The following is a 26809-nucleotide window of genomic DNA, read 5'->3' as shown; positions in this document are numbered from 1 at the left end:
CAGACGGTCCAGTGGAAAAAAATTTAAAAAAAGGTAGTTAATATATTGCTATTGCTTTACTGGCTGAAACCCGAAAAAAAGTGTTAGACATGTAAACATTTTTTATTAAATGAGGTGGGTAATATTTACCTTCTGCTCACCATCGTCGACCGGAGGAACGACAGGGCTCTTGCATACTTATACTTGCTCCTGTGTCCTCCCGATCCACTCGCGGCCTGCATCTCCTTGCTAAAAGCCTTTTTGAAGCGATCCCTGATTGACCGCCGCCGTATAAATGGGAAAACGTCTTTAAAGGGATGTAGTTTGTGTTCGTGACGCCACTTGTGGTATTCGGTCAGGGTGACCGACGCTGCTTTAAGGGGTCCGCTGGGGTGATGTTATGGCAGCTAGATGGTATACTGTTGTGAATTCTGTGGCTGAATTCACTCCTGTGGTCACAAGTGGTACTGCAGCTTCTGGGCTTCCTCCCTCAGGTGTTCTGGTGAGCTCGTTGGCTGCCTTGTTATTTAACTCCACCTGATTCTGTCTTCCTTGCTCCTTGTCAATGTTCCAGTGTTGGACCTGAGCTTCTGGATCTTTCCTGTGGCCTGCTGCTCTGCTTTGATAAGTGCTTCTTTGCTTTTGTTGCTACTTTTTCTGTCCAGCTTGTCTATTCGTTTTTGCTGGAAGCTCTGAGACGCAAAGGGTGCACCGCCGTGCCGTTAGTTCGGCACGGTGGGTCTTTTTGCCCCCTTTGCGTGGTTTTTTGCTTTAGGGTTTTTTGTAGACTGCAAAGTTCTCTTTGCTATCCTCGCTCTATCTAGAATATCGGGCCTCACTTTGCTGAATCTATTTCATCCCTACGTTTGTCTTTTCATCTTGCTAACAGTCATTATATGTGGGGGGTTGCCTTTTCCTTTGGGGTATTTCTCTGAGGCAAGTCAGGCTTGTTTTTCTATCTTCAGGCTAGTCAGCTCCTCAGGCTGTGCCGAGTTGCATAGGTAGTGACAGGCGCAATCCACAGCTGCCTTTAGTTGTGTTTAGGATAGGTTCAGGTATTGCGGTCTACAGAGATTCCACGTCTCAGAGCTCGTTCTATTGTTTTTGGGTTATTGTCTGATCACTGTATGTGCTCTGATTGCTGGCACACTGTGTCACTGGATTGCCTACATAATAGTAGGAACTTTTGTAGACTTTTCAGAGATGTCTGCTGAGTCCAATCCTGGATGGCTTGGACCTTAATCGGATCCATCTCGATAATAGAAGGGGAAAAGATGAACCCCAAAAATGAAACTTTCTGCACACCGAAGAGACACTTTGATCCCTTCACGAACAAAGAATTAGCACGCAGGACCTGGAAAACCATTCTGACCTGCTTCACATGAGACTCCCAATCATCTGAGAAGATCAAAATGTCATCCAAGTAAACAATCAGGAATTTATCCAGATACTCACGGAAGATGTCATGCATAAAAGACTGAAACACAGATGGAGCATTGGCAAGTCCGAGCGGCATCACTAGATACTCAAAATGACCCTCGGGCGTATTTAATGCAGTTTTCCATTCATCTCCTTGCCTGATTCTCACCAGATTATACGCACCACGAAGATCTATCTTAGTGAACCAACTAGCCCCCTTAATCCGAGCAAACAAGTCAGATAACAATGGCAAGGGATACTGAAATTTAACAGTGATCTTATTAAGAAGGCGGTAATCAATACACGGTCTCAGCGAACCATCCTTCTTGGCTACAAAAAAGAACCCTGCTCCCAGTGGTGATGACGATGGGCGAATATGTCCCTTCTCCAGGGATTCCCTCACATAACTGCGCATAGCGGCGTGTTCAGGCACGGATAAATTAAATAAACGACCTTTAGGGAATTTACTACCAGGAATCAAATTGATAGCACAATCACAATCCCTATGCGGAGGTAGGGCATCGGACTTGGAGTCTTCAAATACATCCTGATAATCAGACAAGAACTCTGGGACCTCAGAAGGAGTGGATGACGAAATAGACAAAAATAGAACATCACCATGTACCCCCTGACAACCCCAGCTGGATACCGACATAGAGTTCCAATCCAATACTGGATTATGGGTTTGTAGCCGTGGCAACCCCAACACGACCACATCATGCAGATTATGTAGCACCAGAAAGCGAATAACTTCCTGATGTGCAGGAGCCAGGCACATGGTCAGCTGGGCCCAGTACTGAGGCTTATTCTTGGCCAAAGGCGTAGCATCAATTCCTCTCAACGGAATAGGACACCGCAAAGGCTCCAAGAAAAACCCACAACGTTTAGCATAATCCAAATCCATCAGATTCAGGGCAGCGCCTGAATCCACAAATGCCATGACAGAATACGATGACAAAGAGCATATCAAGGTAATGGACAGAAGGAATTTGGACTGTACAGTACCAATGACGGCAGACCTATCGAACCGCTTAGTGCGCTTAGGACAATCAGAAATAGCATGAGTGGAATCACCACAGTAGAAACACAGCCCATTCAGACGTCTGTGTTCTTGCCGTTCAACTCTGGTCATAGTCCTATCGCACTGCATAGGCTCAGGTTTAATCTCAGACAATACCGCCAGATGGTGCACAGATTTACGCTCGCGCAAGCGACGACCGATCTGAATGGCCAAAGACATAGACTCATTCAAACCAGCAGACATAGGAAAACCCACCATGACATCCTTAAGAGCCTCAGAGAGACCCTTTCTGAACAAAGCTGCCAGCGCAGATTCATTCCACAGAGTGAGTACTGACCACTTCCTAAATTTCTGACAATATACTTCTATATCATCCTGACCCTGGCACAAAGCCAGCAAATTTTTCTCAGCCTGATCCACTGAATTAGGCTCATCGTACAGTAATCCGAGCGCCAGGAAAAACGCATCGACACTACTCAATGCAGGGTCTCCTGGCACAAGAGAAAATGCCCAGTCCTGAGGGTCGCCGCGCAAAAAAGAGAAATAATAATCAAAACCTGTTGAACTGAATTACCAGAAGAATGAGGTTTCAAGGCCAGAAATAGCTTACAATTATTTTTGAAGCTCAGAAACTTAGTTTTATCACCAAAAAACAAATCAGGAATAGGAATTCTTGGTTCTAGCATAGATTTCTGATCAATAGTATCTTGAATCTTTTGTACATTTATAACGAGATTTTCCATTGAAGAGCACAGAGCCTGAATATCCATGTCCACAGCTGTGTCCTGAAGCACCCAAATGTCTAGGGGAAAAAAAAGACTGAACACAGAGCTGAGAAAAAAAAATGATGTCAGAACTTCTTTTTTCCCTCTATTGAGAATCATTAGTCTGGCTCCTTGTACTATTATGTAGGCAATCCAGTGACACAGTGTGCCAGCAATCAGAGCACATACAGTGATCAGACAATAACCCAAAAACAATAGAACGAGCTCTGAGACGTGGAATCTCTGTAGACCGCAATACCTGAACCTATCCTAAACACAACTAAAGGCAGCTGTGGATTGCGCCTGTCACTACCTATGCAACTCGGCACAGCCTGAGGAGCTGACTAGCCTGAAGATAGAAAAACAAGCCTGACTTGCCTCAGAGAAATACCCCAAAGGAAAAGGCAACCCCCCACATATAATGACTGTTAGCAAGATGAAAAGACAAACGTAGGGATGAAATAGATTCAGCAAAGTGAGGCCCGATATTCTAGATAGAGCGAGGATAGCAAAGAGAACTTTGCAGTCTACAAAAAACCCTAAAGCAAAAAACCACGCAAAGGGGGCAAAAAGACCCACCGTGCCGAACTAACGGCACGGCGGTGCACCCTTTGCGTCTCAGAGCTTCCAGCAAAAACGAATAGACAAGCTGGACAGAAAAAGTAGCAACAAAAGTAAAGAAGCACTTATCTAAGCAGAGCAGCAGGCCACAGGAAAGATCCAGAAGCTCAGGTCCAACACTGGAACATTGACAAGGAGCAAGGAAGACAGAATCAGGTGGAGTTAAATAACAAGGCAGCCAACGAGCTCACCAGAACACCTGAGGGAGGAAGCCCAGAAGCTGCAGTACCACTTGTGACCACAGGAGTGAATTCAGCCACAGAATTCACAACAGTATACCTTCCCACAGGTGAAGTATGTCTCGAGGGCTTCCCAGTATGTAGATGGTGAATGGTGAATGGCGGAGTGAAGAATGAGGACACAAGGTTGCAGTCTCTTTACCTTTACTGAAGACTTCAGCATCCACAGTCCAGAGCACCAGACCACAGGGCAGGCAGAGTCCAGTCGGTTTGGAGGCAAATCCAGAATTCCTTTGTCCAGGTGGAAATCAGTAGCCTTCCCTTGCACTGCGGTGGTGTAGTCCCTTACTGCCTATGGCTTCACATAAGGGTCTCACAGATGTGATGGTTCGCTCTCTCTGTCCCCAATATAGGATAGGACAAAACCCATATGACTGGTGACTTGAGCCTGTTTATAGGGTCTCTTAGATAACCCGGCTCTGTAGGTGTCACCATGCCTCCTGGGTGTAGGTGCGGACAGGTAACCTGCAATTAGCTGTCCTGCCGGTCTTTGAAATAAGGCGTAGAGGTCATTACTCCCTCGGTGTTCCGGCTACTGGGATTTTGCACCTCAGAAGGAGGCAGCCTAAGCGGGGCTGGTCCCCTTCTGGTATCCTCTCCTTTGCTTTGCTTTCCATCACGCTCGCTGCAATACAATTCTGCCTGTCAATGTCTCTTTCTGGGAGCTGCAGCTCTGAGAGCATGCACAGCTCCGTTGACCTTCTGTCCTCCTCAAACTCTGGTCTGGAACTCACTAACAGAACTCCTGCCTGGAGCTCTGTCAGGAACTGGCTCCTGTCTGGAACTAACTAACTTTCCCTACAGACTACCAGTTATCTATATATATGGGGAGTGACCTAATAAATAGGAGCAGAATCTCCCCCTGGTGGCCTGGAGTGTGAATGTGTTGCATGTTTGTGATACCTGGATGCATTTATCCTTCCTTGCCTCTAAACATAGCATCACTCTCCCCGAGAGGAAAGCAATACCACAGCTACGACCAGGACCCTGGGACGCCGCAGATGAGTGAAGGCCTACTTGGCAGGCTTTATATCTGTTTCCTAATTGGGGCTGGCCAATTGCATCAGAGCATACTCAGTTACAAAAATGGAATCCAGCGCTGACAGCCGTCATTTGCTGGATCCGGCGCCTTCCGGCGCCCATAGGCTTCCGTTCTGGCAAAAAGCCGGAAGCGCCAGATCCAGCGCTGTCTGGTTTTTCGCCGCAGACAAAAAACTTAACTTTGTACGTTTTTTCCAGACGCCGGATAAACATTTTTAAAAAAAAAAAGATGGCAAAAGACAGACAAAACGTGAGGCCATCCAGCACAATCCGGTGCTAATTCAAGTCTATGAGAAAAACGGATCCGGTGGCAGCATTCGCCGTATCCGTTTTTTTTTTCAAAATTCGCCGGATTGATCCGACGGCAAGAACCTGATATGTGAAAGCAACCTGATATGTGAAAGCAGGCTTGCTGCATTTATGACCTCTTGTGGTCATTAGGGAAATATCAGGTTTACTATTGCACATCAACTGCAAAAGTACATACAAGTGTAAGGTTATGTTCACCCGTTGTGTTTTTGCTGCATTTTCTTTCTCTGCAGGTAAAACCTGCTCAAAGCCGCCACAAGAAAAAGTAGGTTTTCTGCTTTATTTTGCTGCGTATTAATTGTCTCTTCTGCATGCTGATAAAATTTAGGAGCCTATAAAAAAAATCATGACGCAACTTCCTTAAGGTTCTTACACCGAAACTGCAAAAAAACTGATGCCTGTATTTTTTCTGCATTTTTGCACTTACTCGCTGTGTCCTATGGGTGAAAAAACACTGCAAAAACGCTGAAACAAGTGACATGCTGCAGTATTCAAAAATACAGCTGTTTTCCAAATCAGTCAGTAAATTAAAACCAATGTTTGTCCATGAGATTTCTGAGGTCTCATAAGCTCTGCTGGTACTGTAAAACGCAGCATAGAAAAGCAAACGCAGCAAAAACGCAACGTGTGAACATAGCCTAAACAGGAGATGTAGTGGCGAGAACAATGATATTCTATTTGCACAGAACGATCGTATTTGCCATCGCTCTGTGGTGGTGGAGTGAGAATCCACGGAGGTCATGAGGAACTGACCTTTGGTACACCCACGTCTGTGGTGACAGAGATGGATGATATAGTGGAGTATGGTGAAGGCTCCATAGTACTTGATTCGGAAGAGCTGGGGTACTCAGATACCCAAGAGAGGGCTGACGCTAACAGTGCTGAGTCCGAGGGTGCAGAAGTGGAGGAGGCCACCAAAGAAGTGGGGCCTGAAGTAAATACCTCCTCAAGTGATGAATGCTTCACCAACCCAGAGGATGGGAGAAGTGAGATAGAGCTGCTTAAAGAGTCTGTCGGACAAGAGAGGGTCCTGAGACAAGTGGTTGTGCACAGAGTGGACGAGCTGAAGAAGGAAGTCTTTGAGCTCGGACGTCACCTGTCAGCATGTCAAACCAATAATAAGGCCATATTGAAAGATATGGAGGTGCTCAGAATGGCCCAAGAGAAGCATCAGCAGGAGCTTCTCCAGATTGAGGGGGAGCGTCGCTGCATGGCAGAGGAGCTGCCAATGCCCATCTTGGCGAAGGCTCAAGCAGAAGAAAAAACAGAGGAAGATTTCACGCTAACAGCGGAACAGGGCAATCACCCGGTCAGGGCAGATGTCCTGATGGAAAGGTCCGAAGTAAAATGGGAGCTGTCTGTTCATGAAGAGAGTGAGACCTCGCTCTTCAAGACCGTGATACATGTACCCGAAGAGGTGCAAGATGCATGTACCAGTGAAGGTGTGCATGAGGCCTTTAAAAAAGTGGTCGAAGTGTATAGGGTGCTCTGGGCACCTGAGACTCAGCAGTTGGTCGTTCTGTCAACCAGGGAAGACACAGTGAAGCGGGTGGCTGTCCTGAGGGATATGCATCTACAATGCCTCCGCACAAAACAAATAATCATGTGGAGGAATTAGGAAGCCGCTCGACATCTGGAGCTTGCAAGAGAAGCTCAAAATCAGCTGGACTTTGTGGAAGACATCATATTGGTATCCAGAAATTTGGTGGGGAAAGTCATCAGAAGACTTGGCAGAGTGATGCAGGAGATGGTGGATAAATTAGGTGTGAAGAGACTGAGGATTCCGGCTGATGATGAGGCCCAGGTCATGGGTGAAGATGGGATGGTTCCATTTCTTGTTGTCGGATCATAGTAACATAGTAACATAGTAACATAGTTAGTAAGGCCGAAAAAAGACATTTGTCCATCCAGTTCAGCCTATATTCCATCATAATAAATCATAATAAATACCCAGATCTACGTCCTTCTACAGAACCTAATAATTGTATGATACAATATTGTTCTGCTCCAGGAAGACATCCAGGCCTCTCTTGAACCCCTCGACTGAGTTCGCCATCACCACCTCCTCAGGCAAGCAATTCCAGATTCTCACTGCCCTAACAGTAAAGAATCCTCTTCTATGTTGGTGGAAAAACCTTCTCTCCTCCAGACGCAAAGAATGCCCCCTTGTGCCCGTCACCTTCCTTGGTATAAACAGATCCTCAGCGAGATATTTGTATTGTCCCCTTATATACTTATACATGGTTATTAGATCGCCCCTCAGTCGTCTTTTTTCTAGACTAAATAATCCTAATTTCGCTAATCTATCTGGGTATTGTAGTTCTCCCATCCCCTTTATTAATTTTGTTGCCCTCCTTTGTACTCTCTCTAGTTCCATTATATCCTTCCTGAGCACCGGTGCCCAAAACTGGACACAGTACTCCATGTGATCCATGGAGAGTCTTAGGAATATCCGGATGCTCCTGGGGTATCGCGTGGCATACCTAAAAGAAATCGAGCAGCTAAGACGTGAGAGGGAGCTGATCAATAAAGAGCTGCAGAAAATGGGAAACAAATGGCCGTCAACTTCATCTCGTGGGATAGAGAGGAGAAGAGGTTCGCTAATGGGTGAAGGTCCTCAAGATGCAGCTAACAGAGGACATACAGACATATGGAAGAACTGCTCTCTGAGCAATAAAGACCATACGAGAAATGGCCAGCAGAGAGATTACAGAAAGAGGCCTGATGAAACAGAAGTGTCACCTCAGTTAGCTCAGGGCTGAGTGACTTAGGTGGGAGACCCTGCAGCAGATGTGTTGACAAAGAGTCAGACCAGACAGGTGGTATGGGTGCAAGGGAATTGCGATGCCGGGTTGACCGTGACGCCCAAACCCGAATGAGACGGCCCTCTCGACTGGTAGGGCAAGGTGACTGGGGTACACGGTCTCGAGTCCTCTGGTGTCTGACAAATGTTCAACCCCACAGGATTGAACAGAGGGGGGGGGATATGTGATGCAGTGACCCCTGTTACAGCTAGGGGGTGCTGTATGTGCTCCCCAGGACACACATGGCGTAATGCGGATAGTGAGACAGTGTCTGGCATTGTGGTGAATGGCCAGTATATGTCGCAGAGGAGGAGGTCTTCTGCGCTGTAAGCCTCCCTTGATATGGGGAGCTGCTCCCTGCAATGCAACCCAGAGTATTTGGTTTTTGATGCACATGAGCACTAAGATGTTGTTTAGTGAATCTGGGTCCGGGTTGCGGGTAGCTATGAGAGATGGGAGGGTCTGGCTACCCACATACCTCACCACTGGGTGATGGTACTCACTGTACCTTTTTTTCCTGCGGGAAGTGCGGGTGTTTGATGACCTGCAGTGATGTCAGGATCACATGACCAGCCCATGTGATCCATACCTCACCTGTGGGTGTGGTTACAAGGTACATAATGTAGGTTCCTGTATGCTCTGAGTGTGGACCTGAATGGTTCTGTGCCTTGTGCAGGTGTGTACTCCGGAGGACATAGAATGAACTTCAATCCAATATTGCAGCCAGCATGCAGCCAGCGGGTAAGGAAAGGGTGAATCAAACACCCGAAAACTCCGCCCAAATGACCGAAAACCGGTCCCGCCAAATTCAGGTGACAGGTTCCCTTTAAAGGGGCCGAATAATATTGCACACCCCACTTTTCAGTTTTTGAATTTCCACAAAAATTTAAAGTAACGTAACGAATAAATTTTGTTCAACATCACAATTGTGTTCCACTTGTTGTTGATTCTTCACCAAAAACTTATATTTGGTATCTTTATGTTTGAAGTATGATATGTGGGAAAAGGTTGAAAAGTTCCAGGGAGCCGAATACTTTCGCAAGGCACTGAAGCTGCATTCTTTCTTTGTGGGTGCTGGAAAAATTAAATATATTTTGATCCATCAAGTATTATGTGTCTCGAGGTCCTTTTTTGTGTTATATAACACACCTAAAATCATTGAAACAATTTCCTGGGATACATTTCTCAGTCATACACTATTCTGTTGTGTAGAGTAAATTTCTGTGATCTCTACACAATTCCAGTTTGGAGTGAATTTCTGTGATCTCAGTGAACAAAGGCTTTTAAACATTTTGTAGGCCTCCATTTCTCAGACATACATTGTTATGTGGTCTGTAAGCATTTATGTGATCTCTAAAAGGGAACAAAAGCTTTGAACAAAATTGTGGGCCTCCATTTCTCAGACTTACAGTGTTATGTGGTCTGAACATTTCTGTGATCTGTAAAGCTGCAAAAAAGCTTTTAAAAATTTTGAAGGCCTCCATTTTTCAGACATAGTGTTAATTTGTCTTTGAATTTTTCTGTGATCTCTAAAAGGGAAGGTGAGCTTTTAAAATACATACAGTGTAATGCCCATTTCACATGTCGGTGTCTCCGATACATGTGGTGACAGTTTTCACACGTACCAGAGACACGTACACACGTAGACCCATTCAAATGGATGGGTCTACGCACATGTCAGTGTGTTTCCACGGAATGCCGGGGAACAGCACTTACTGTAGCGCTTCTTCCCCGGCGGCTGTCCATATGGTACTGATGCAGCACATGAGTGACACACAATTGCCACACGTAGTACACACACGGATATATGGACTGTGACAAAACACTCTGGGATCGCCTTTGCTGGGGTCAAAGGTCACGTGGTTTGTGCATTGAATCTGAGGCGTACAGCAGGTTTTCTGAGCAGGCTGACCTCAGGTCAGATTTATTAACGTGAAAGCAACACGAACAAAACAAAACATAAAAATAAATCCTAGCCTGTCCGGCACTAACTAAACAAATACGTTGCTATCTCAACAACTGGGGGGGCTTCTCCCACCCAGCTAACATCACACAGATCTTGAGCAGAGCTCTCACTCACGTTTGTCACACACAGGCAGGCAATCTGTGTGCCCCAGGCTGACCCTGCAAACCCCCAGCTGGTCATCTTTTATTCCTGCAATCATTAACCCATTAGCACCCTGAAGATACTGAGTGGCCTAATTCACATAGGACAAACACCTGGGCGAGATATACCTGCCTCCAACTACCACACCAGCATGAGTCTTACAGGACACACGGACATGGATATACGGACGTGTGAAACTGGCCTTGCAGGGTTTGTGAACATTTCTGTGATCTCTAAAACTGAGAAAAACATTGAAACATTTTTCTGGATTGAATTTGATTATCATCCATGCACTTTTGCGTTCTTTCTGTTACATTATAGTGGAGTAAACTCACAAAAAAAAACATTTGTTTGCTGCTGGTGACCAATTTCTTTCTTTTATTTAAAAATAAATTTGGTTTCAAGAGACCTAGCAATTACAAAATGCGTAAGGCATGCATTAAGGGGTGGGGAAGAGGAAGTGCTGAAGATGGTTTATGCAGATTCCGAGGACATGGGGCAGGTGTTACTATGCCTGTTGCTGGAGCACAAGAAACGCACCCATCCACGACACATCCTGTCCCACTTTGCAGGGAGGCCTGGTACACCACTTCTGAAGCCAGAGGAGTGTGAACAGTTGATCGGTTAGATAGTAGATAATGCTTCCAGCAGGCTTGGCGAAACCACACAATTTTTCATATAGTCCTGTCTCACCAGCCTAAAGTCTGGATAACTTATTCCTCACCCTGATCCTCCTTCCTCCTACCATGTTGAGTCCCAGGAGACTACAACCCCTGGCAAAAATTAGGGAATCACCAATCTTGGAGGATGTTCATTCAGTTGTTTAATTTTGTAGAAAAAAAGCAGATCACAGACATGGCACAAAACTAAAGTCATTTCAAATGGCAACTTTCTGGCTTTAAGAAACACTAAAAAAAATCAATAACAAAAAATGTGGTAGTCAGTAGTGGTTAGTATTTTTTAACCAAACATAGGGAAAAAAATTATGGAATCACTCAATTCTGAGGAAAAAATTATGGAATCATGAAAAACAAAGAAGCAAAAAAACACTCCAAAACATCACTAGTATTTTGTTGCACCACCTCTGGCTTTTATAACAGCTTGCAGTCTCTGAGGCATGGACTTTATGAGTGTCAAACAGTACTCTTCATCAGTCTGGCTCCAACTTTCTCTGATTTCTGTTGCCAGATCAGCTTTGCAGGTTGGAGCCTTGTCATGGACCATTTTCTTCAACTTCCACCAAAGACTTTCAATTGGATTGAGACCCGGACTATTTGCAGGCCATGACATTAACCTTGTGTCTTTTTTCAAGGAATGTTTGCACAGTTTTTGCTCTATGGCAGGATGCATTATCATCACCTTGCCCAATGCAGATTTGCGATTCATTACTGAATGACTTTCATCCAGTCATCCACAGTCCACGATTGCTTTTAATTAGCCCATTGTAACCTTTTCTTTTCTGTTTAGGTGTTAATGATGGCTTTCATTTAGCTTTTCTGTATGTAAATCCCATTTCCTTTAGGCGGTTTATTACAGTTTGGTCACAGACATTGACTCCAGTTTCCACCCATTCATTTCTCATTTGTTTTGTTTTGCATTCCCTGTTTTGGAGACCTATTGCTTTAAGTTTCCGGTCTTGACGCTTTGATGTCTTCCTTGGTCTACCAGTATGTTTGCCTTTAACAACCTTCCCATGTTGTTTGTATTTGGTCCAGATTTTAGACACAGCTGACTGTGAACAACCAACATCTTTTGCAACATTGCGTGATGGGTGATTCCATAATTTTTTCCCTATGCTTGGTTAAAAAAAGTAACCATTACTGAATACCACAGTTTTTGTTCTTGATTTCTTTTAGTGTTTCTTAAATCCAGAAAGTTGCCATTTGACATTACTTTAGTTTTGTGCCATGTCTGTGATCTGCTTTTTTTCTACAAAATTAAACAACTGAATGAACATCCTCCAATGCCGGTAATTCCATAATTTTTGCCAGGGGTTGTAGTAATCCCACACTAGGATCAACATTTCCTGAGGTCTCTCAAATTTTCCTGTGGTCTCTCAACTTGCATGCTCCAAGGGGGACAGGAGGACATGCTGTTTAGGGATGCACAAAACTTAGAGCAGCCATGGCCACAAGAACATGACGATGGTTAACAGCAGATTTGAGATAAGGAAAATGATGATGAGACACAGTTGCCACTAAGTCTTGTTGTTGTTAAGTCACAAAGTCAGGAGGACCAAGGTATGGTGACGGAAGAAAGGGTGGTGGATGACAAAGTCACCGACACAACCTGGAAAGCTGGCAGCACCAAAACAGACAAGAAGAGGCAGTGGGATGATCAGAGGGAGAAGGCGGGCAACTGTTCTGCAGAGCACCAACAGTCTTGGATTTTTCCATCAGAGAGTTAGGTGTTACCCAGTCTGGGACATTTTTAAAAAGTGCAAAGATCAACAGGAGCCTGACCACTAAGAACCTAACCATCACCAGCATGATCAGGCACACATCATCTAAGCATCTGACTCGGTGGGCAGAACGCCTGGGTACATGATTGCTGTCATCGTGTGACACCACTGCCTCTTTCCCTGTGATAAGTGCTTCCTAACCCCCTGCCCAAAACACTGGCAAAAATGCCTCCTGTCATTCGCCTATAATTGCACATTCTGACTTGCCATGATGAGGCGCTTCCAAATCCTTGTTCCAGCTGAGTGTTCAGCTGTCCCTACCACAGACCTTGGAATGAAAAAGAAAGTTCCCAACCACCCACCCACATGCCCAAATGCTAAGTGGGCACATTTCCAGGCTGCTTGCCACGGAAAAAGTTGCGATTTAGGCTGGTAGACACAGAGGACTTCTGCCAACTCATGGTTGAAGCTGTCACTCGGTTCGCAGCCGCCACTTTTTCTCCCGATATGGTGTCCCCACCTTGTATCAGAATGTGTCCAGTAACATCACCCGTGTCCTTACCAACGCACTTATTGGCATTATCAACTTAACGACTGACACGTGGACATGCACTTGTGGCAGGGATGTTACATTTCCTTGACTGCACACTGGGTGAAAATTGTGGAGGCTGGGGCCAAGTCAAACTCTGGCACAGCGTATGTTAAGGACTGGCGGAACGCACCAAGAATCAGATGTTATGGTATTAGGTGCGTTCGCAGTCCGAGGTCCACCGTGCAGGTAAAAGACCCTGCTGCTAGTAAGACGGACTATATGGCGGTACTAAGTATACACACATGGGTTAACTTCACCCTGCGTGAAGGAAGCGATCCTGTTGCGTCACAGGACCGCAGTACTGCACATAAAGCGCGAGCAAGAAGTCAGCGGACTCAACCCCTACACAGGATTGAAGTCCGATTAGACACTTGCTGGCACAACACCGCAACTGGGTGTGTCAGAGGAACATAAATAATAATATTAAGGCACAAGAGTGCATGCGGTGCCGCACTGACGGACGCCACTAACCACCCAGGCTTGGGTCAGGAAAACGCAGAGCAAGCGCACAGCGCCGTACTGGCGGACACAGAAACTGGTAGCTGTAATGTGTGTTTAGTGCTGTTGGATAAGTCGGGCGCTAGATAGCAAACATACACCTTCCGCGAACAGACATTCAATAGGGAGGGTTATTTAAAGAGCGACTTTCACTCACAACACACACACATATTTACAAGACAATACTAGCGCATGGCCGTGCGGTCATGCGCAGTTTATATAGCTGCAGCACAGGAAACAGCTACAGAAGTTTTGCCCTTTCAGGACCTGCCAAAAGGACCAATGGGATGTGCTGCAGTACCTGAGCACGTGACCCTCGATCTCCAACGGGAGATCCTGCCCTGGGCATGCTCAGACAGAGAAAAGCAGGACTTAGATCCAGAAACGTCCACTTGCCGCTGCCCAGCACTGGCTTCAATGGCAGAAGCAGGAAAAGCAGCAGTAACTCTTCGCACAGAGTCAGACTGAGCGAGACGCTGGGATCGACGTCCCTGCTGAGCAGACTCCACTGCGGCTGGAGAAGAATGGGAGACCGCAGCGGAGACGGATCGAGATTCCCCCTGTGCAGCAGAGGAAACTCGACTCCTAACATTACCCCCCCTCCTTGGGCCTCGCTACGTTCGAAGGCAGCAATGAGCTGCGGGGCCCGAATGTGCTCAACAGGCTCCCAGGACCTGTCCTCGGGGCCATAACCCTTCCAGTCTACCAAATAAATTTTTTTGCCACGTACCACCTTGAACCCCGAAATAGCGTTCACCTCATAATCGTCCGTAGACGAACCCGATGTCCCAGCAGTTGACCCGGAAAACCGGGACATATACACGGGTTTCAAGAGGGACACATGAAAGGTGTCGGTGATACCCAGGCATGGCGGAAGAGCCAAACGATAGACCACAGGATTAACCTGCTCGAGGACCTTGAATGGGCCCAAGTAGCGAGGAGCAAATTTAGTGGACTCAACTCGCAGCCTGATGTTACGGGCGGAGAGCCACACTAAATCGCCAGGAGCAAAGGTCGGGGCAGGGCGCCGATGTGCATCGGCGGAGGACCTCATTCTCTCATTCGAGGCCCGAATGGCATCCTGAGTGCGGTCCCAAATGTCCCGTGCCTCCACTGCCCAGTCTGCCACCCTGGAGTCAGCAGAGGACACGGGCATAGGCACAGGAACCCGCGGATGCTGGCCGTAATTAAGGAGGAAAGGAGTCTGACCGGTGGAGTCGGCTACAGCGTTATTAAGGGCGAACTCTGCCCATGGTAATAAAGATGCCCAGTCATCCTGCCTGGCAGAAACAAAATGTCGTAGATATGTGACCAGAGTCTGATTGGCCCTCTCTACCAACCCATTTGTCTCAGGATGATATGCGGAAGAGAGATTTAACTCAATGCTGAGAAGATGACAAAGCTCTCTGCAAAACCGAGACGCAAACTGGGGACCCCGATCACTGACAATTTTGTCTGGCATGCCGTATAGGCGGAAGACGTGTCTTATGAACAACGCTGCCAAGGCCCGTACAGAAGGTAACCGTGGGAGCGGCACCAAATGCACCATTTTCGAGAAATGATCGGTAACGACCCAAATGACGGTACAGCCGCGAGACTTGGGCAAACCCACCACAAAGTCCATCCCGACCATCTCCCAGGGCCTGTCTGCGACTGGCAAGGGATAGAGTAACCCAGACGGCCGTTGTCGAGGAGACTTATTTTTGGCGCATGAGACACACGCCAGAACGTAATCTCTGACATCTCGGAGCATATGCGGCCACCAGTACGTCCTCGCCAGCAGCCCAGATGTCCTTTTTGTCCCAAAGTGTCCACCCACCCTGGAGGAATGAGCCCAAGAGAGAACCTCCGGTCGCAAATTTATGGGCACAAAAGTCTTGCCCGGAGGCACAGACTCAAGCGACACCGGAGCCACGGTTCTCAAGCTCTCAGAAGGAACAATAAGCCGAGGCTCTCCTTCCTCCTCCTCAGATGACACAACAGAGCGAGAAAGAGCATCAGCTCGAATATTCTTCTCCCCAGCGAGATAATGGAGGGTGAAGTGGAATCGGGAGAAGAATAAGGACCATCTGGCCTGGCGAGAATTTAGCCGCTGGGCTGTTTGCAAATAGAGCAAATTTTTGTGGTCTGTAAAAACTTGAAAGGGAAAACGAGCCCCCTCCAAGAGATGTCTCCACTCTGAGAAAGCCAATTTCATCGCTAGCAACTCCCTGTCCCCGATGGAATAATTCCTCTCCGCTGGTGTGAAGGTCTTGGAGAAGAAGCACGGATGCTTCCGACCTTGAGCATCCTTTTGGAAGAGGACTGCTCCAGCACCAACGGAAGAGGCATCCACCTCCATTATCAACAGCTTATCGACATCGGGACGATGTAGGATGGGAGCGCTAGCAAAATGAGACTTAGTAGAAGAAAAGGCCTTGGAGACCTCTTCAGACCACACTTTGGGATTTGCTCCCTTCTTGGTGAGGGCTACCAAGGGAGCTACCAAAGTTGAGAAATGGGGAATGAACTGGCGGTAATAATTAATGAACCCCATAAAGCGCTGCACCGCTTTAAGTGAATGGGGTTCTTGCCAGTCCATCACAGCCTGTAGTTTGGCAGGATCCATAGCCAATCCCTGGGCAGAGATGATATAGCCCAGGAAAGGTAAAGACTCCTGCTCAAACACACACTTCTCCAACTTTGCGTAAAGAGAGTTTGCCCGTAAGAGGTCGAAGACTCTGCCAACATCTCTCCGGTGGGAGTCAATATCTGGAGAGAAGATGAGTGTAGGAATTCGGACAGAAACCCGAGAGTGGACCCTCTGGGTCGTGACTCTAGAGCCCCCGGGGTCGAGCGGACCAGATGGAATCACCCCCTATACAGGGAGCGTTAGGAGCAGGACCTCGGGGGAATGGAGACACAACAGCTAGAGCCAAAGGGACGACCCAAGATAGATGGAGACTACAGAGCTATTAGAGTGGCGGGGCATAAAAGGAAAACAGGACTTAACTGAAGATGACAGGAACACAGACGATGTAGAACACGGCAGGACCACAGGACTTGGCAGGAGACGGCAGGAACACGGAACTGGGTAGGACACACAGCAGGAAGACGGAACTTGGCGGGAGACAGCAGGAACACGAAACTTGGCAGGACACAGCAGGTACATGGAACTTGGCAGGACACAGCAGGAACACGGAACTTGGCAGGACACAGCAGGAACACGGAACTAGGCAGGACACAGCAGGAACACGGAACTTGGCAGGACACAGCAGGAACACGGAACTTGGCAGGACACAGCAGGAACACGGAACTAGGCAGGACACAGCAGGAACACGGAACTTGGCAGGACACAGCACTGAAACAAAGCGAACACTGAGCAGGGAAAAGATATCGGAATAGGGGAGTCTAGGGCATAGGGACACTGACGGCAGACAGTGCACCTACAAAGCAAAGGCGTCTTACCTAGGAAGACGCCGGGAAGAAATACCCGATGGGCGCCGCCATGTTGGGGCGGAGCCACCGGGTCGCGACCTCCCAGAAGGCTCTGCGATGGAGGAGACGCGACCGCGCATGCGCAGTGAGACCGGACACCGTGAGCCGGCGAAGGAGGAAGCAGAGCGGCGCGGGACAGGATCGCTAGTGCGCCGAGGGATGAGAGAAGCCGGGTTAGTATGTGCGGCGGTCGTAACAATGAGAATATCATCCAGATAGACTACGACCGAGGTGGAAAGCATATCCCGGAAGATGTCGTTGACAAAGTCTTGGAAAACGGCTGGGGCATTACAGAGCCCGAAGTGCATCACCAGATACTCATAGTGCCCATCTCTGGTGTTAAACGCCGTCTTCCATTCGTCCCCCTCACGGATGCGAATCAGGTTATAAGCTCCCCGCAGGTCTAATTTGGTAAATACCTTATCTCCCCGTAGCCTATCAAAAAGCTCAGAAATCAGGGGCAGCGGGTACTTATTCTTAACGGTGATGGCGTTAAGACCCCTGTAGTCTATGCAAGGACGCAACTCTCCATTCTTCTTCTGTACGAAGAAGAACCCTGCCCCTGCTGGTGACACTGACTTCCTAATAAACCCTCTTGACAAATTCTCCTGGATGTACTGGGACATAGCCTCCGTTTCCGGGAGAGAGAGGGGATAGACACGTCCCCGAGGAGGTTCTGCTCCAGGCAAGAGATCTATAGGACAGTCATAGGGACGGTGAGGCGGAAGGGTCTCCGCGGCCTTTTTGGAGAAGACGTCTGCATAAGACCAATAGTATTTGGGGAGAGTAGAGAGATCTGCGGGCATCTCAGTGGTGGAAACCTGAACGCACTCTTTCACACATCTGCCCTTACAGGATTCACTCCAACCCAATATCCTCCCAGAGGTCCACTCAATATGTGGGGAGTGGAAACGGAGCCAGGGTATTCCCAGCAGAATCTAATCCATTCCCTTGGGAAGGACAAGAAGGGAAATAATCTCCTGGTGGGATGGGGACATGGCTAACATGAAAGGGACAGTCTGATGTGTGATCTGTAGCGGAAGGGTCGACCCATTCACCACTCTAACGGTTACTGGTTTGGCAAGCATAACCAGAGGTACTGCGTGGCGCAGAGCAAAAGCAGAAGACATAAAATTTCCTTCTGCTCCTGAATCCACACAAAGCTCTACTGTAAGAGTGGATGTGCCTAACAGGATTGTCCCTTTAAAGGACAATTTGGAGGAAAATGCCACTGTGTCCAGTGAACCTCCTCCAATGGTCACTAGACGCGATCGTTTTCCTGACCGCCGTGGACATTTATTAGCGTAATGTCCCGGTTGCTGGCAATTTTTACACACCCCAGGTACTCGAGCGGTCTGAGACCTAGGTCCCACTCGAGAAACCTCCATGGCCTCATGGGAGTCAGACGCCATAACAGGAGATTCTAGAGGTTTGGCAAAGGTGGGAGCCAGCCGAAACTTCTGCCTACACTGGGTCCGCTCCAACCTCCGCTCGTTAAAACGGAGATCGATGCGGGTAGCTATAGTAATAAGCTCCTCCAGTGTGGCGGGAATCTCCCTGGTGGCCAAGGCGTCCTTTACATGATCTGCCAGTCCTTTCCAGAACACCGGAATAAGGACTTTATCCGGCCATTCCAGCTCAGAAGCTAGAGTCCGGAATAGGATGGCGAACTGGCTGACCATGGACGAAGCCTGAGTAATTGCCAACAATTGGAGCGCGGTATCGTGGGTGACACGGGGTCCCAAAAAGACCTGCCTCAGAGCGTCCAGGAAGATAGGAGCACTCTGTACCACACGATCACCACGTTCCCAAAGCGGCGTTGCCCACTCCAACGCCCTGCCCGACAAAAGAGACAAGATGAATCCCACCCTCGCCCCTTCCGTAGGAAAACGTGCAGCCAGCAGCTCGAGATGTATGGAGCACTGGCTCACGAATCCCTGACATAGCTTACTGTCACCAGCAAACTTGTCTGGAAGCGGGAGACGGGATAAGGTATGAGCAGGGGTGGCAGCGGACAAACTGGCTGCAACTACACTTGCAGTCTGAACAGCGACAGCAGTAACATCCACAACTGAGGTTGCACGCTCTAGAGCCGCCAACCTACCCTCCAGCTGTTGGATGTACTGCTGTGAACGCTGATCGTCCGTCATTACTAGCCAGACCTTGGCGCTAGTATTCTGTTAAGGACTGGCGGAACGCACCAAGAATCAGATGTTATGGTATTAGGTGCGTTCGCAGTCCGAGGTCCACCGTGCAGGTAAAAGACCCTGCTGCTAGTAAGACGGACTATATGGCGGTACTAAGTATACACACATGGGTTAACTTCACCCTGCGTGAAGGAAGCGATCCTGTTGCGTCACAGGACCGCAGTACCGGACATAAAGCGCGAGCAAGAAGTCAGCGGACTCAACCCCTACACAGGATTGAAGTCCGATTAGACACTTGCTGGCACAACACCGCAACTGGGTGTGTCAGAGGAACATAAATAATAATATTAAGGCACAAGAGTGCGTGCGGTGCCGCACTGACGGACGCCACTAACCACCCAGGCTTGGGTCAGGAAAGCGCAGAGCAAGCGCACAGCGCCGTACTGGCGGACACAGCAACTGGTAGCTGTAATGTGTGTTTAGTGCTGTTGGATAAGTCGGGCGCTAGATAGCAAACATACACCTTCCGCGAACAGACATTCAATAGGGAGGGTTATTTAAAGAGCGACTTTCACTCACAACACACACACATATTTACAAGACAATACTAGCGCATGGCCGTGCGGTCATGCGCAGTTTATATAGCTGCAGCACAGGAAACAGCTACAGAAGTTTTGCCCTTTCAGGACCTGCCAAAAGGACCAATGGGATATGCTGCAGTACCTGAGCATGTGACCCTCTATCTCCAATGGGAGATCCTGCCCTGGGCATGCTCAGACAGAGAAAAGCAGGACTTAGATCCAGAAACGTCCACTCGCCGCTGCCCAGCACTGGCTTCAATGGCAGAAGCAGGTAAAGCAGCAGTAACTCTTCGCAGAGTCAGACTGAGCGAGACGCTGGGATCGACGTCCCTGCTGAGCAGACTCCACTGCGGCTGGAGAAGAATGGGAGACCGCAGCGGAGACGGATCGAGATTCCCCCTGTGCAGCAGAGGAAACTCGACTCCTAACAGCGTATGTGCTCCCAACATTGAGAATTGCTGACCTTAGTTATATCAGGACTTCCTCCACCAGTTTCTGAACCCCCTCCTGCTCCTCCACTTCTGATGTGGTATCTCAGAGCACTTTGTCCACATCAGCCTGAAGCTGGAATCCCTGCAGGACTGCCTCAGCAAGGCAGCAACAGGCTCTGCTGCAGCAAATTTGTCTTGGAGACAAACTGCACACCACGGCAGAGTTACTTAAAGGGCTTGTTAGGTGTCGAATTCCTGCCTCTGCACAGTAGGAATCTCAAACCATCTCCGCTGCGGTCTCCCATTCTTATCCAGCCGCAGTGGAGTCTGCTCAGCGGAGACGTCGGTCCCAGTGTCGAGCTCAGGCTGATACTGGACTACTGGTTACTACTGCCCTTCCAGGCTCTGTCCTTGTAGCCAGCAATGTTCAGCAGCGAGCAGGTCTTTCTGGGACTAAGTCCTGCTTTTCCCATACTAAGCATGCCCACGGGACGACCTCCCATTGGAGGTCGGGGTTCATATGCTCAGGTCCTGTTGCAGCTCCTATTGGTCCATCTGGGAGGTCTTGTACCACTTCCGCTATAAAAGGTTCGCATGGCTACTCGGCCATGCGCTAGTGTACATTTGAAAACATGTGTGTGTTGATGAGTGCAAGTCGTTCTTCAAACATCCCCTCCCTTGTGTATGACTGCTCGCGTAAGGTGGATGTCTGCTATCTAGCGCCCGGCTGAGCTATCAGCATTAAGCACATGAAACAGCGTCTCATTGCTGTGACCGCCAGTGCGGCTTCGAGCGCTTTCCTATCCCAAGTCTGGGTGGTTAGTGGTGTCTGCCAGAGTGGCACAACATGCACTCTTGTGCATTTAAGTTGATAGCAATGCAGCCTTGCAGCGCTGGGGTCCTGGGTTCTAATCCCAACCAGGACAACATCTGCAAAGAGTTTGTATGTTCTCTCCGTGTTTGTGTGGGTTTCCTCCGGGCACTCCGGTTTCCTCCCACATTCCAAAGACATACTGATAGGGATTCTAGATTGTGAGCCCCATCGGGGACAGTGATGATAATGTGTGCAAACTGTAAAGCGCTGCGGAATATGTTAGCGCTATATAAAAATAAAGATTATTATTATTAAGTTATATTTTCAGTTACTCTGACACCCCAGTTGCGGTGTCGAGCGCAAGTGGTCTGAACGTAGAGTTGAGCGACCTTGACCTTTTTAGAGTCGAGCCGGGTTTCGCGAAACCCGACTATCTCAAAAGTCGGGTCGAGTGAAATCGGCCGATTATGACGTAAAGTCGGGATCGACCGAAACACGAAACCCAATGCAAGTCAATGGGGCAGCATAGTCGGCAGTGAGTGGGGGCCAGGAAAACACCTAGAGTGCCCATTTTAATGTCAAAACCATCCATTCTTCTTAATGAAGCTTGTCATGCGTAATTTACCTTATAATAATTGGAAGGCATTTGAAATTGGGGGTCATTTGGCTAAAGTTGTGTGGGGTAGGGCTGGTTCAAGTAATTAGTGGGCCCAGGAAATCTGGACCACGTCACGGCAGTGGAGCAGGGAGAGGTAAGTATTTCAACTTTGCAAGTGCTGTGATCCTGAGCAAGCAGGGGGGGCCCACTTGTTGGCATTGGCACTGGCACAGGGCCCCTCAAAGTACAGCGGTGTGTTTGCACGGCGGGGGCGCCTCCCACCGGCAGCAACACTTTTGCGTACTATGAGAGGCCCTGTGCCAGTGACGTCGCCAACTAGTATTCCTCCCCCCACCTGATGAAGGAACCTGCACTTTCATCTGCACCTTCCTCTTTGTCCCCGTGTAAGGTGGTATGGTATGCGGGAAGAGCAACCTGACTTTCAGCAGGGTCACAATGTTGTTGTGTAGCATGCACGGGGAATGTTGCGTTATGGGTCAATGTACCAGCAGACTCATCTATCACTGGCTGGGCAATGGGCACGATGAAGTGGAAACACAGATATAGGCCCAAAGAATAAAGTGGGCTAAATGCAGTTCAAAATTGGTAACACAGGAATAACCAGGGGGCATTGCAGTGGAGGACAACTGGAATGAGAGGCTGACACAGAGAGTAGGGCCAAATCAGTAAGTAGTCGAAATGCAGTTCAAAATTGGCAACCGTAGTAAACAGGCGGCACAGCTTTGTTCAGTGGAGGAGAACAGCAAGGAGTGGCAGACACCGATAGTAGGCCCCAACCCAACTAGTAGGCCAAATGCAGTCTAACATTAACAACTACTTAACGAGAGCCTGAAAATGGAATTTCAGGACAGGAAACCAGGAGAACAGCAAGGAGTGGCAGACACCGATAGTAGGTCCCAAACCAACTAGTACGCCAAATGCAGTTGTTCCATTTAACCACAATTTAATGAGAGCCTGAAGATAGAAGCTCAGGAAAGGCAACCTGGGGAACACCTTGGAGTGTAACACACCCTCTCTCTCCACCCCATACCCATTTTGTAGGCCTAATGCAGTGTACTTTTCTACAACTACTAAACGAGAGTCGGAAGACCGAAGCAATGGCAAGGAAACCTGGGGAACACCTTGGAGTGTAACACACCATCTCTCTCCACCCCATACCCAATTTGTAGGCCTAATGCAGTGTAGTTTCCAAGAACTACTAAACGAGAGCCGGAAGATCGAAGCTCAGGAAAGGCAACCTGGGGAACACCTTGGAGTGTAACACACCCTCTCTCTACACCCCATACCCAATTTGAAGGCCTAATGCAGTGTAGTTTCCAAGAACTACTAAACGAGAGCCGGAAGATCGAAGCTCAGGAAAGGCAACCTGGGGAACACCTTGGAGTGGAACACACCATCTCTCTACACCCCATACCCAATTTGAAGGCCTAATGCAGCGTAGTTTCCAACAACTACTAAACGAGAGCCGGAAGATCGAAGCTCAGGAAAGGCAACCTGGGGAACACCTTGGAGTGTAACACAACGTCTCTCTACACCACGGAAGGGCTGATTCTTAGGAAGGAAGGCTGTTGGAAATAAGCATTGCGCGTCCGAGGGTGATTATATTCTTATTAGGTATATACTCACCCTCGGACGCGCCCTGCTTCTTTATTTGGAATGAATGTTTATTTGCAATGTGGTGTTGACTTTCTCTATTATTTTGGTAATTAATGATTTTATTATTTTCATTGTTTTGCATCTTCTCGGCAATAATATAAAGAAGACGCGACAGGACAACACTCGGTGGATGCCATATCTGTGTTTTCAATTTAAAAAACCTTTCAGTTAACTACTTGCAGGAGAAAGTAATTGTAGCTGGTGGCCATTTTTAGTACTGTACCAGATTTTAGTTGTGTGTTTGTTTTTAATGTTAAAATGTCTGCATTTGATATCTCACCAGTATTTTCTTTTTTCTAAGCAAAATACTTTTTTTTTTATTGTATGATGTTGGTTCAAGGGGTACACGGGCAGCAGTAGACAGGTCAGTGGAGGCCTAGTGGAAGGAGGGACCGCAGACAGGCTTCGAAGCCCTAACATAATAAATTGGGCTGCCTGTAGGCAATTTAAAATTGGTTCCAGGGGAACACGGGCAGCAGTAGACAGGTCAGTGGAGGCCTAGAGGAAGGAGGGACCGCAGATGCGCCAATGTTTCCCCCATACCAAATTTGTAGGCCTAATGCAGTGTAGTTTCCAACAACTACTAAACGAGAGCCGGAATATCGAAGCTCAGGAAAGGCAACCTGGGGAACACCTTGGAGTGTAACACACCCTCTCTCTACACCCCATACCCAATTTGAAGGCCTAATGCAGTGTAGTTTCCAAGAACTACTAAACGAGAGCCGGAAGATCGAAGCTCAGGAAAGGCAACCTGGGGAACACCTTGGAGTGTAACACACCCTCTCTCTACACCCCATACCCAATTTGAAGGCCTAATGCAGTGTAGTTTCCAAGAACTACTAAACGAGAGCCGGAAGATCGAAGCTCAGGAAAGGCAACCTGGGGAACACCTTGGAGTGGAACACACCATCTCTCTACACCCCATACCCAATTTGAAGGCCTAATGCAGCGTAGTTTCCAACAACTACTAAACGAGAGCCGGAAGATCGAAGCTCAGGAAAGGCAACCTGGGGAACACCTTGGAGTGTAACACAACGTCTCTCTACACCACGGAAGGGCTGATTCTTAGGAAGGAAGGCTGTTGGAAATAAGCATTGCGCGTCCGAGGGTGATTATATTCTTATTAGGTATATACTCACCCTCGGACGCGCCCTGCTTCTTTATTTGGAATGAATGTTTATTTGCAATGTGGTGTTGACTTTCTCTATTATTTTGGTAATTAATGATTTTATTATTTTCATTGTTTTGCATCTTCTCGGCAATAATATAAAGAAGACGCGACAGGACAACACTCGGTGGATGCCATATGTGTGTTTTCAATTGAAAAAACCTTTCAGTTAACTACTTGCAGGAGAAAGTAATTGTAGCTGGTGGCCATTTTTAGTACTGTACCAGATTTTAGTTGTGTGTTTGTTTTTAATGTTAAAATGTCTGCATTTGATATCTCTCCAGTATTTTCTTTTTTGTAAGCAAAATACTTATTTTTATATTTTCTGATGTTGGTTCCAGGGGTACACGGGCAGCAGTGCCCTGGTCAGTGTAGTAGTAGTTGAAAGAATGGACCGCAGACAGGCATCGAAGGCCTAAAATAAAAAAATTGGGCTGGCTGTAGGCAATTTTAAATTGGTTCCAGGGGTACACGGGCAGCAGTGGTGTGGTCAGTGGAGGCCTAGTGGAAGGAGTGACCGCAGACAGGCATCGAAGGCCTAAAATAATAACACATGGCTGTAGGCAATTTTAAATTTGTTCCAGGGGTACACGGGCAGCAGTGACCTGGTCAGTGTAGTAGTAGTTGAAAGAATGGACCGCAGACAGGCATCGAAGGCCTAAAATAATAACACATGGCTGTAGGCAATTTTAAATTGGTTCCAGGGGTACACGGACAGCAGTGGTGTGGTCAGTGGAGGCCTAGTGGAAGGAGTGACCGCAGACAGGCATCGAAGGCCTAAAATAATAACACATGGCTGTAGGCAATTTTAAATTGGTTCCAGGGGTACACGGGCAGCAGTGACCTGGTCAGTGTAGTAGTAGTTGAAAGAATGGACCGCAGACAGGCATCGAAGGCCTAAAATAATAACACATGGCTGTAGGCAATTTTAAATTGGTTCCAGGGGTACACGGACAGCAGTGGTGTGGTCAGTGGAGGCCTAGTGGAAGGAGTGACCGCAGACAGGCATCGAAGGCCTAAAATAATAACACATGGCTGTAGGCAATTTTAAATTGGTTCCAGGGGTACACGGGCAGCAGTGACCTGGTCAGTGTAGTAGTAGTTGAAAGAATGGACCGCAGACAGGCATCGAAGGCCTAAAATAATAACACATGGCTGTAGGCAATTTTAAATTGGTTCCAGGGGTACACGGACAGCAGTGGTGTGGTCAGTGGAGGCCTAGTGGAAGGAGTGACCGCAGACAGGCATCGAAGGCCTAAAATAATAACACATGGCTGTAGGCAATTTTAAATTGGTTCCAGGGGTACACGGGCAGCAGTGGTGTGGTCAGTGGAGGCCTAGTGGAAGGAGTGACCGCAGACAGGCATCGAAGGCCTAAAATAATAACACATGGCTGTAGGCAATTTTAAATTGGTTCCAGGGGTACACGGGCAGCAGTGGTGTGGTCAGTGGAGGCCTAGTGGAAGGAGTGACCGCAGACAGGCATCGAAGGCCTAAAATAATAACACATGGCTGTAGGCAATTTTAAATTGGTTCCAGGGGTACACGGGCAGCAGTGGTGTGGTCAGTGGAGGCCTAGTGGAAGGAGTGACCGCAGACAGGCATCGAAGGCCTAAAATAATAACACATGGCTGTAGGCAATTTTAAATTGGTTCCAGGGGTACACGGACAGCAGTGGTGTGGTCAGTGGAGGCCTAGTGGAAGGAGTGACCGCAGACAGGCATCGAAGGCCTAAAATAATAACACATGGCTGTAGGCAATTTTAAATTGGTTCCAGGGGTACACGGGCAGCAGTGACCTGGTCAGTGTAGTAGTAGTTGAAAGAATGGACCGCAGACAGGCATCGAAGGCCTAAAATAGTAACACATGGCTGTAGGCAATTTTAAATTGGTTCCAGGGGTACACGGACAGCAGTGGTGTGGTCAGTGGAGGCCTAGTGGAAGGAGTGACCGCAGACAGGCATCGAAGGCCTAAAATAATAACACATGGCTGTAGGCAATTTTAAATTGGTTCCAGGGGTACACGGACAGCAGTGGTGTGGTCAGTGGAGGCCTAGTGGAAGGAGTGACCACAGACAGGCATCGAAGGCCTAACATAACAAAAATGTCAATACACTGGTAT

This window comes from Ranitomeya imitator, chromosome 1 (genome assembly GCF_032444005.1).
Source record: "Ranitomeya imitator isolate aRanImi1 chromosome 1, aRanImi1.pri, whole genome shotgun sequence".
NCBI lineage: Eukaryota > Metazoa > Chordata > Amphibia > Anura > Dendrobatidae > Ranitomeya > Ranitomeya imitator.
Note: the sequence above shows the minus strand (reverse complement) of the source record.